This window comes from Globicephala melas, chromosome 3, assembly GCF_963455315.2.
Source record: "Globicephala melas chromosome 3, mGloMel1.2, whole genome shotgun sequence".
NCBI lineage: Eukaryota > Metazoa > Chordata > Mammalia > Artiodactyla > Delphinidae > Globicephala > Globicephala melas.
The window spans coordinates 64,664,999-64,677,244 of NC_083316.1; positions in this window are offsets into that span (position 1 = coordinate 64,664,999).

A 12,246-nucleotide genomic window follows, 5' to 3' on the forward strand; every position below is an offset into this window, starting at 1 on the left:
TATCAACATCCCCCAACAGAGTAGTATACTTGTTACAATCAATGAACCTGTACTAACACATAATAATCACCCAAAGTTCATAGTTTACATTAGTTTCACTCTTGGTGTTGTACATTCTACTGTCAACATATGAATTTGAGGGAGAGACACAGATATTCAGCTTGTAAGCATTCACCTTCTCTGGACTTCAAACATTATTTCCTTCACTCTCCTTCAACAACGCACCTGCGTGTCTGTAACTGGAACTCATAGCCCAGCTCTTCTCTGCGTCTGAGATCCAGACTTCTGGTTTTCTCCCCTTTGACCACCCCTTTTCCCCTTCTCATTGCTTTTGAACAACAGCTGGATGTAAAATCCCTGGACACTTTCCTTCCTCCCCATTTAGTCCACCAGTTCCCTAAAACTCTGTTTATCTTCTGCCCAGCCTGGGCAATCACTTCAGCATTGCACTTACAACTTCCTCAATACCCATAGCAATTCTAATTATACCAGGTGTACTTGAATGTTTATTTGTATGCCAAATACTGCACAACACACTTGCATAATATAGAACAGCTGTGCAGGGAAACAAAAAATCAGCTTGTGAAGAATGCTGTAGGTTTGAGTGTACACTTTCTAGAATAAAGATATGTATTTAACTATACTGTAACCTAACCAAGCAAATATCACTGACCAAATCATAAATTATTCACATAGAGTAATAATGGCAACTTTTCCAGGTGAAAATGAGACACCTGCCAATGAAACTGAAAATATTACATATGTAATCTTTAAAAAAATAATAATTAATTAATTAATTTTTGGCTGCATTGGGTCTTCGTTGCTGCACGCGGGCTTTCTCTAGGTGTGGGAGTGGGGGCTACTCTTCGTTGCAGTGCACGGGCTTCTCACCACGGTGGCTTCTCTTGTTGCGGAGCACAGGCTCTATGTGCGTGAACTTCAGTAGATGTGGCACATGGGCTCAGTAGTTGTGGCGCACGGGCTTAGTTTCCCTGTGGCATGTGGGATCTTCCCAGACCAGGGCTCAAACCCGTGTTCCCTACATTGGCAGGCAGATTCTCAACCACTGTGCCACCAGGGAAGTTCTACGTATGTAATGTTAAGGGTCTTAAAATATTGAGGGCTGCAGACATGTGAGGTAACAAATATTCCCTCTGATGTATAGTGATGTTCTGTGGTTTAAGTTGGAGATGGAATACAGTGATCGCAGATGAAGAAATGTGACCCTGAGGGTTTGAATGGGTTTTTATTATATTTTTCAAGAGTAAATAAGTACATCATATTTCAAAACTATGTGCTTTTAATGCTAACATAACCCATGGGTGCCTTTCTTCATATTCTACTCCCAATAGATTTCTTTACAAAGTCTTTATGTGAATAGTTATATTAGAAATCAGGATGAAATATTGGCACAAGAAGGACTCTTAGAGATCATTCAGTCTGTTAGTGAGGGAATTGAGGCCCAAAGGGGCAAAATCACTTTTCCAAAGTTGTACAGCTCTGGTGATCCAGCCAGATCTAGAGCCTGGTTTTGAGGTCAAGCTACTTTCCGAGTGATTTTCAAGCCTGTCTGTCTGGGGGCTTGAGGAGTCTCTCCCTTGAAAGAGAGAGTTGATTGTTTCTCATCTTCTTCAGCTAGAACCCACTACTTTTGAGGATTTTACATACTGTGGTTCTACTTAAAAATTTGAACTAAAGAAAAGGATTCTAGTATTAAAACGTGTATTTTAAAAAATTGGTAACCAGGCCTTATTCTTCCAAATGGTGATTGAAATTTTCCCTGTAGATAATTGAATGCTAATAGTCAATATCAGTATGAAGTTCTAGATTATATGCATTTCATATATTTTAATTTAAATTGGTTCTTTAAGTAAACGCATCAAACATGTTTCTACAGATAAAGATGCAGACCAAACTGGATAAAATCTTCTCTTTTGCTCTCTTCACATTCAGCAGCCTTCTCCTTGATTTTGCCAGTATACTACCTAGCTCTTTCAAAATGAAGAGAAATAAAATAGATACCATAAGATGAAAAAAAAAAAAAAGCAAGTTTAGGTTTCTACAAACTACCCAGCACTCACCTGGTGGGAGTCTGACATGTTATGTATAAATGGCTAGAAACCTATCAGATTCATACTATTATGTAACAAGAAATTTATTTTCACAGCTCTATTCCTTCTCAAGAATTTCTTCCCTAGAAATACAAACGTTGATTGATATCAGATTAATAACAGCACACATTTTCCTAAGTTTTTTGCACGTTATGATTAGTAGTAAGAGTTCCCTTTCTAACATTATGGTGACTGTAGCCATGTTTTCCTGGGGTCATGGAATGGCCTATATTTTAGTTTCCCTGGGCTCTCTGGATTTCTAGTTAACTGATATTTCAGTGCCTGAAATTTTTCAGTGATCATTTCATCCTTCCTTAATCCTAAAATATATTTGATTATGGAATTAAATTTGAATAGACTATTAAAAAAAAATCCAAGCATGAATATTTCTTGAAATGGTCATTCTCCCGATTAGAACAAACTCAGTTTGCACAGTGATAATTCACAAGCATTTTGAATTCCAGTTATGAGCTTCTTTCCTTTATTAGAGCAATTCAGATCCATGAAAATGGAAGCACGTTTCAAAAATATCAGGAGCACAGATTTCCCTTAAAATTTTTTTGACTTTCACAGAAAATTAAGGTTTTCTGGGCTATAATTTCACTTTTTTTGACACTCTGATAGGTGTATGGCTTTCCTCAATACAGCTGTTTTCCTTCACTACCTGTGGTGATGTGGTTGCAATGTTAAAAACCAAAGGCATGCACTAAACTCCTGCAATAATATTTCTAAACTAATCCAACATGAGGAGAAAAGTGATTAGAAAGGTGACAGTTCCCAGTGGAAGATGGATAAGCTATTTCTAGAAACTACCATTACTACTGAAAAAACTAATTGCTTTCCTCCTGTTTTTGGATATTTCCACCAGTTCAGGAAGGACAAAGTGTGAAGAAACTTCACCTTGCTGCTACTTATAATGTTTCTTTCCTGAAACTGCACAGAGCTTGGGTCTCCAAAGCAAGTTTTTGAGACAATAGACTAATGTGCTTAAGAGAGAAAAGATGAAAGTGTTCCTGTGTCTATGAATGAGTAGATCAATAACTCACTGTTCATTTGATAAATATTATGGAGTGCCTACTATGTGGCAGGCACTGAGCTGGACAAAAACAAAAAATATAGAGTCTTTGCCCTGGATGGGCTTATATATTAATTCTAATGTGACATTAAGTAGTAGTAGTCAGTTGGAAAAATTACTACGGTAGTCCCAGAATAAGGAATGCCTCAAATACCACCCCGGTGCCCTTTTACGGCCTTGCAAAATTTGTTTTAAGCCAGTTCTACCAAAACTTACATTAGGCTAGCAAATAATTATGGGTGTGGCATATATATTACCTTTTTTTAAGTTCTATAAAACTCAATAAAATATACTAATAATACATCGTGAGATCTGGGAATATTTGGGCTGACAGCTGAAAGCAAGAGCCTCAAGAGCTGTCCTAGTGACTATTCTCCATGGCATTGTATTGTGGAAAGAACATAAGCTTTGATCTAAATCCAAGTTCTTCAAGTTATTAATTGAATTAGCAGGAGCAAGTCACTTAGTTTTCCTCAGTCTTGGTGTCCTTATGTGTAGAACAGAGCTAAAAATAATTTCTGCCTTGCGAGATTATTGTGAGAATGAATTGAACTAATATATGTGAAAGCACTCTGTAAAATTTGAAGTCCAGTAAAAAGTTGCTTTTTTATAGCAAATTCACAACAACGCCCATTAATCAACATGGAAACAATATTGCTATAGTCATAGTACCAACCTTTAAGATGAAGGATGCTTGTTACATCTGTCAGAAACCCTGATCATGGTTAATATTACCATATGGCTAGTTAACATTTTTAAGTAATAGCTATTTGATTTCATGGGAAGAAAGATCCTATTTCTTTTCTTGAGAAGGTTACAAACTATTTAAACGTTATATAAAACTGTACTAATAACTCAAAAGGGCAAACCGAATGAGAATCATTTCCATACTCACATGACAAAGTGATAAGAACTTATGTCCTAAAAGGAAAGGAATTGTATTGGTTGGGATGGTTTTGGTTGAAAATAACAGAAGATCTAACAAACACTAGTTTAAGTCAAAAGGATATTTATTGTTTATTTAACAAGAGTCTAGTTATACGCAATCCCAGGGCTCAATGATGTTAGGGCTCTGGGTCAGCATCTTTGACATTATCTTCATCTTCTATCATGTTGCTGCCTTATGTGCAGTCACAAGATGTATGTTTCCCTTCCAAGCATCAGTCCTTTACATCAATATCTCAGACAGGAAGAATAGGAGCACTCCAAGGAAATCAAACTATTACCCAGAAAGCCCCTGGAGATTCACTCTTACATCTGATTGGCCAGAACTGGCTCACGTGACCACCACTAACTCTAGGGGAAGCTGAGAAAACAAATATCCAGCAAAAGACCTTATGGCCATACTGTAAGGGCCTTAGACCAACCATGATTCATTTCTTGGGGCTAGGCACATTGTGACCAAACAAAATCAGGGTTTTAATAATTAGGGTAAAGCAGAGTGGAGAAAGACTGTTGGAAAACTCCCTGATGGTATCCATCTGAGATATTTTAAATGTGTGTCTACAACTAGTTAATGAGCTAGACCCTATACAAAAGAAATATTGTCCTTGCCTTTTAAGAGAGATTCTAAGAACCATAGACTGAGTTGTAACGTTCTGGTAAAGAAAGTCCAGTAAAGCAGCAAATAAAATATTATATATCATAGCAAAGAAAGTCAGGCTAAAAGCCATTTGCCTCTATCCCCCCTGAAGCATGTCGAGTCTGTGACTCAGTGGTTGCTTTCTCTCTCGTGAACTACTGATCTTCTGAAATGGTTATTTTAGTGTTTTAGCCAACAAGTTCTTACCCATTTAAGTATGAGTTCTGTGATTAATTACAAGGTGTAGAGCTCTCTTCAACCCATCAGCCTTTTCTGTTAATTTGTTTAAAATTTTGTTTCCTAGGCTGGGCTTTGATAATACAAACAGAAACAGTTAAGAACCAACTCCCACCTGCTAACTCAAATGAGGGCTGTGCAATTTGCCCTCTTTTCATGTTCTATCTCACTGATAGCTGACTTTACATCATTCCCTGTTTTGCTAAAGCTAGATCTAAGTTGTGACAAATTACTTTTTTATAAATGCTATCTCTTCAACTCCCACTGTATCTAGCCAGAGACACACCACCTTATGATTCCACTGAATATCCTCTGAGAAGGAACATTAGTTTCAGAAGGAACATTATCTGAGGACAGCCTAGAAAGGGGATGACAATGTGTATTAGTTCAGACTTCGAATCCCTACTAAATTTTATTTTTATTATTTTATATATTTTTTGCGGTACGCAGGCCTCTCACTGCTGTGGCCTCTCCCGCCTCGGAGCACAGGCTCTGGACGCGCAGGCCCAGCGGCCATGGCCCGCGGGCCCAGCCCCTCCGTGGCATGTGGGATCCTCCCGGGCCGGGGCACGAACCCATGTCCCCTGCATCGGCAGGCGGACCCCCAACCACTGTGCCACCAGGGAAGCCCCCTACTAAATTTTAAAAAGTGATCAGTCTTAGGGTTTATTTCTTTTGACACTTAAAAAAGCTTGCTTTTTCCTCCCTTACAATCTTAATAAATTGTAATAGCATTTTTGTCATACCAGATATCAGATGAAATGAACCCACTGGCAAAAAAAAAACATCCGAAATAATAAATTTGTACAATTACGACTTCTCTCTGCCCTCCTCCCATTCAGCTTACTCCATCTTTCAGTCTGGTTTCAGATATTAGTAAGTAATGGAATAATACACAGGAAATGAATAGCCCCTCCCCTGCCCTGTAAATCAGAAAAGTCATTTACAGGAGCTGAGTGATGGAGGGAGAGATATGTGGCAAGGGAATTGAACCTTAATGGCCACTCAAGAGCTATAACCATCTACCTCTCTGCCAGTCTGTCTGTCTGTCTCTCTCCTTCCCTCCCCTCCCCTCCCCATCTTTCTCAATATTGCCCCCTCCCCCATTTTCTTTCTTTCAGTTTCTTTCTTTCTTTCCCAGTTTACAAATCTCTCAGGCCTGGGAACCTATTGTCTTATTGGGAGGTGGTCTGTGTGTTTTAAACATTGAATTCTCCCAAGTGCCTAAAGTCACTCCTTAGGATGAACTTTCCCTTGACAATGGGATGCTTGGTTACTGGTGCTCCCTGGTGGACCCTGTTTTTGATCTGTGTGGTTTTCTGCAAGATGTTAATTGTGTGGTTCAACCTTATATTGTCATGAAAGAAGTCAGAGTCATGAAAATAATCAAGATTTGAAAATAAAAAAGTCATCATAACATTGTTTAGAATGTACTTCCTAGTTATATGCAAATATGGCCACTCTGAGAGTTTTCAAAATTCAAGCAAGAAAATGGATAGTTGTATCAGGTTCTGAAGCAAGAGATATAAGGAGTTACCATTCTTTTTTATCTACTTTCTAATATTTCTTTTCCTTCTTCCAACTTCAAGCTAGGAGTGAACTCTGTCACTTCTCAAGACACCAGCAGATCATCTAAACCATCTTCTAAACCTTGATTATACATTTAGAATCACCTGGGAAACCTCAAAAAATTTTAATACTTGAGTCTCTCCCAGAAATTATTATATCATTGGTCTTCAGTAAGCCCTGGGCATCAAGATTTTTAAAGAAGTCCCAGGTGTTATAATACCCAACCAAAGTTGAGAACCATTGATGGTTAGGGAAGAAGTTGTAAAACAATGATGGAAAAACATGTTTGGTGGGCAAGTCACTTTGTGAAAGACTATACAAGTTATGCTATAGGTTTGGCTGCTGTGATAGAAATCCAAAATAACAGTGGCTTAAACACAACAAAAGTTATAATCTCTCTTATATTACAGACTGAGCTAGTGGGCATCTCTGCTTTGAGAAATTATCAGAGGCCCAAGGTCTCTTTATTTTGTTGCTTTGCCCTCAATCACATGGTTCAGAACAACTTGCCACTATGTCCACATTCTAGTTAGCAAAATGGCACACTCTTTCTTTTCTTTTTTCTTTTTTTTTGCGGTACGCGGGCCTCTCACTGCTGTGGCCTCTCCCGTTGTGGAGCACAGGCTCCGGACGCACAGGCTCAGCGGCCATGGCTCACGGGCCCAGCTGCTCCGCGGCATGTGGGATCCCCCCGGACCGGGGCATGAACACGCATCCCCCGCATCGGCAGGCGGACTCTCAACCACTGCGCCACCAGGGAAGCCCAACACTCTTTCTTCTTAAGGAAACAATCTAGAGATTGCACATGTCACTTCCATGTCCCATCTAACAAACCAGAACTTAAGTCATAAGCCCACACTGTTGCAAGGAAAGCAAAGAAATGTAGCCTTTAATGTGAGCAGCTATATAGCCTGATAAAACATGGGCTTCTATTATTCTGAGGACAAAGGAGGAATACTGGAGGAAAACTGGCATTCTTTGCCACAAACATCTTATTGTCTTTCCAAGGTGAAGTCTTAGAGGTTCTGAAGTAGTTGGATTCAGCAGGAGGGAAGGAATGAGAGAAGAGGAGAGAACTCTGTGGTTAGAGAGAGTGAGTTCAGTGTTCAAGGTATTGGAGTAGGAGTCATCCAGGAGCTGGCTTGGGTGAGTCAAGTAGAGATAGATGAGATTCCCAGAGTAAAGGAAGTGCAGGGACGATGGGGCTACAAGTCTCACATGTGGAAGCCACTGTACAGAAGGCTGTTGTCACCTGATCCTCTGCTGTGAATGCTATTGCTTTTCCCACCCCATGTATTTAATAATGAAAATAGAATGGGGCTATTTATCAGGTCATATTCTGATCCGTGGAAGGGCTTGGAAAGAAATGATTTTTACAGCATAGGATTGCAAAAACTTATGCTGAATGAGGGATTTACACTTTTCTTTCAGACCCAGGCCACTGTTGGTGGGCATAGAACACTGGGTGTGTTGATTGCTAACATGATTTATTGCTGTCCCTGTGTATTCAGCTACATTCTATGACCTTTCTTTCACAGTGTCCTCTGCCTTGATAAAATCACTCTATTCTATGTCAAGTCTTTTTAATTCTTTTTCTGAATCAAGTAAGAAACAATTTCTAATGGATTCAACTCTAACTTTTTTTGCTCATTGTTTATTCCCTGAAGACTGAATAATACATTTAGAAGTTGAAGAATTGTAAGCTGCTGCTTTGTACACAGTGTCTTTAACTTTTTTGTCCAGGTTTTCAGCCTAGCCTCTGATGAACCTTTTATTTTTTTCTTTTTTACACATGAACTTTGGGTGTCCAACGTTAATCACTTGTGTCTGTGACTAACCATTTGTGTCCCCCAAATCTATGGAATCATTTAACTGGGCACATGGGGGGGATAATTGTACATACAAGAAAGAATGGTAATTAAGCAGTTATGCACAAAAGTAGTATTGCAACAAAAAAAAGGGGGGGTGTTGGGAAAGGACCTGAAACTTTATCCTCTGGTGGTCCATCCATCTACCCATCTACCCATCCATACATCATTCCATTAAAAAAATCTTGCAAAGTGTGAGTCTCTATAGAACTTACTAAGATTCAAAGATTGTTATAAAATGTTTCCAGTCTTTGAAGAGTTTATATGTCATAACTTGAGCAGACCCAGTTTTGAGAAAAGAAAGGAAGTTTGTCAGGAAGAAAGGAAGGAAAGGAGATTATGTACCAACTGTGTTCTAACTACTGTGCCAAGTTTTACATACATCATCTAATTAATCATCAGGACTAAGAAAGACAAAGGCTATATCACAATTTGGTAGAAGAATATAAATGCATAAATAACTATAACCACATGTCATTGGTACTGTAATAAGAGTAGGAGCCCAGATAAGGGACAGGCTGATTCTGCCTAGGATGGACAAAGAAAGCTTCCCAGAGGAGCCCCAATTTCATATGGGTCCTGATGAATGATCGGGAGTTGCCCAGGTAGAAAGATGGGAAGGACACTATAAGTGAAAAGAACAATGTGCACAAAAGCATAGAGATGTGAGGAGTAGGGTGGGTTTGGACACTGTTGAGTGGTTGAGTGCTAAGAGGAGAGATTGGAGAGGTGGGTTGGGATTCTGTTTGCCAAGCTAAGGCATTTGAATTGTATTCTGTACGTAATGGGGAGCTACTGAAAGTTTCTAAGCACGGGAGTAACATGATCAGATTTATGTTTTGTAAAGATGACTGGAAAAACAAGCAAAGGAGGAAAAGACTAAATACACTCATTTTCACCTTGCAAATATTTATTGAGTACTTACCATCTTCCAAGCATCTTCTAGGGGCTGAAGATATAGCATTGAGCTAAATAATCAAAAATTCTTGCCCCCATGCAGCTTTAAGGAGGGAAACAGTCTATAAACAAATATATGCATATAATCACTGAGGTGGTAAAAAGAGCTGTGGAGAAAATAAAGCAGGAAAGGAAGATAGATACATTCTTTGCAATTGGGTGAACACTTCACCCTATATATTGTAAATCCCACTGAGAAGGAAGGGAACATTTGAGCAAAGACCTGAAGGAAGAGAGAGCAAGCCATGTGGCTATCTGTAGGAAGAGAATTTTAGGCAGAAGGAATAGTGCAAAGCCCTCTGTATTATATGAGAGTTCTGAAAACCCTAAAATGACAAAAGAGAGGGATTTAAGATTTACATTCCCATATTTGTATGAAGGAGACACTGAGCCAAATAAATACTGATCATTTCTTACATATCATTCAGAACTTCTACTCATTTGTCTAAAAGTATTTGAGTTTGACAGGATCTTCTTTTATAGATCATTATGGGGCCTGAATTTTAGACAGAAGTAACTAAACTGTTTCCTTCTATCACTCAAGACCAGCAATTTTGCATTTAAGCGGTGAAGCTCAGTTATCATGCCAAAGCCAAGAGAATAGTTCTTTGTTTCTTTTGTAGTTTTAAGCTATTCATTTCATTTTCAGATGCTCAAAATCTGTACTTGATGACCACATTTAAGGGAACTCTCCCCCAAACCTAAGAGAGACACTGATTGGATGGCACATGTAGAAACCCTTCAGCAAACAAACAAGATGAGTAAAATTGGGAATGTGTCTGGCTGATCATGGTCTAGCTGAGTGCATTGCACACACGGAGTTAAAAATGAAGTCAGAATCTGGAGTGATATCATTAGTGTATACCATCCTGGAACTGTAGTCAGACCACACACATATTTAATGCACTGAACCCACCTTGAAATGCCCCTCAGCCCCTAGAGAATGAAGTATTAGAAAAACTCAAGGGGCTGGCGGGAGGATGCTGAGTGATCCATAATGCTGTCAATGTCACAAGTCATCCTGAACAGCAGAATAAAGTTAATAGGGGAAGTTCTTTACTGCTTGTTCAGCTGCCTGCCACCCAACTCTGTGGCAGAAAAGCAAGGAGGAAATAGATATATCACTATAGAATGCATCAATAATAAATTATAGAAATGTCTTATATATAAGGAGTAGTTCCCTATATTTATTTGAAGTATCAATCTTTAGGATTGTGTATTTGACCACTCAACGCCAAACAAAACAAAACAAAACAAAGTCAAGTCTTTTTTTTAAGACTATTGATATTTTAATAATAAATTAATAGTATGAGTCAAAAATATTGAAGACAAGAATTGAAAAGTGTCAAGAAAAAAGAAGGGAAGTAATATATTTTCTAGTGTTCAATAAATAAAAAATTGGAATAAACGTATCTATTTATAGCGTACGTAAAGAGCATCTCTGGATGTCAACTCTTCTATCTGAATTTTAAGTGTTATTTTTCAGCTCAGAGAATTTCATGGTTTATAGTAGAATATTTTCATTCCAAATCTATGTACCTTTACCTCTTAAAAATATTTCCTAAACTCTACCAGCATTGCACTACTTGGTTATGGAGTCAAGAACTTACACAATTCAACTAAAAGCTATCAAACATTTATTTAGAGGTTGAACACCTCCTGTGTTGAAGGTGCTGACTGGGCAACGTACTGCAGGAAATGCAAACTGAGTAAAATCTAGTGCTTCCTCCCAAAGACCATAGGAGGTAAAGTAAAAAATTATAGTAGATGACACAATATGTTCAGTGCCCTAAGGGTTCAAAGGAGAGAGAGAAGACCACGGGTTAGAGAAATCAAGGAAGGCTTCCAGGAAAAGCGACATTTGACCTAGAACCTTAATGGATGGATAGGATTTCAATAGGCAGAGATGAGGTTGGTTTGAGCAGAGTGGGGAAAACAATTCAGGGGAAGACAGAACTTATTTGAGACGAGAGTTTCCTGTTTTGCTGGAGCATGATGTATGTATGTGGGAGCAGCCAGCCTAAAGCTGGAAGGTGGGTGGCAGTCATGGGGTCTCTGGACTTCGATATCAGCCTGCAGTCTGGACTCGATTCAGTCAGCAGTGGGGCTCCATCGAAGTCGCTGGATGTGACATGATGTGACATGACACCACTCTGTTTATGCTCTGGTGCCCATGCTTCTGTACTCAGTCACATTCGCCTGCTGAAAGGGTGAGGCTGGTTCTCCAGCCCTGGGGGACAGATTGGTTCTGTACTACAGATTTACTTAGAGGGCAGAGCATGGTAGGAGGTATTTGGGTAAGTTCCTCCCACTCCCCCAGGGATAATCTAGCTGCTGAATGCGGACTGTGACCTGGCTATTTAAGTGTCGTTTGAGCTCCTGAACATTTTCAGAAGTGAGGGAAAAAAACAGCGTCATCCACAAATATTTTTTCAGTGTAAATTTAAAATAAATTAATATAAAATAAATTAATTAAATAAAAATTAAAATATTTTAAAAGATATATTTTAAATTCACCTACTAGATGAACAGCAGCAGTTTTGCCCTGTTCTAGATTGGTGGTAAAATAGCAGTCTTAGCCAGAAGCAAAATAAAAGCTTGAACTCAGAATAGGAAAGGGCTAAGGCTAAGGTTGGTGCACCCAGTAGATAGGCTATGGAATCTTTGCCTTTGCAATGCTGTTCTATTATATAATAATTTCTCAGATAAGTTTTTTACATTCTAATTTAGGAGAAGCAAAGATAATGTTAGGTATTTAGCAAGATACAAAAGAAGTGACAGCCATTCCAGAAATACAGAAATTCAAAAGAAACTTTAACCTGTTAATAATGTGCATCATATAGGGCT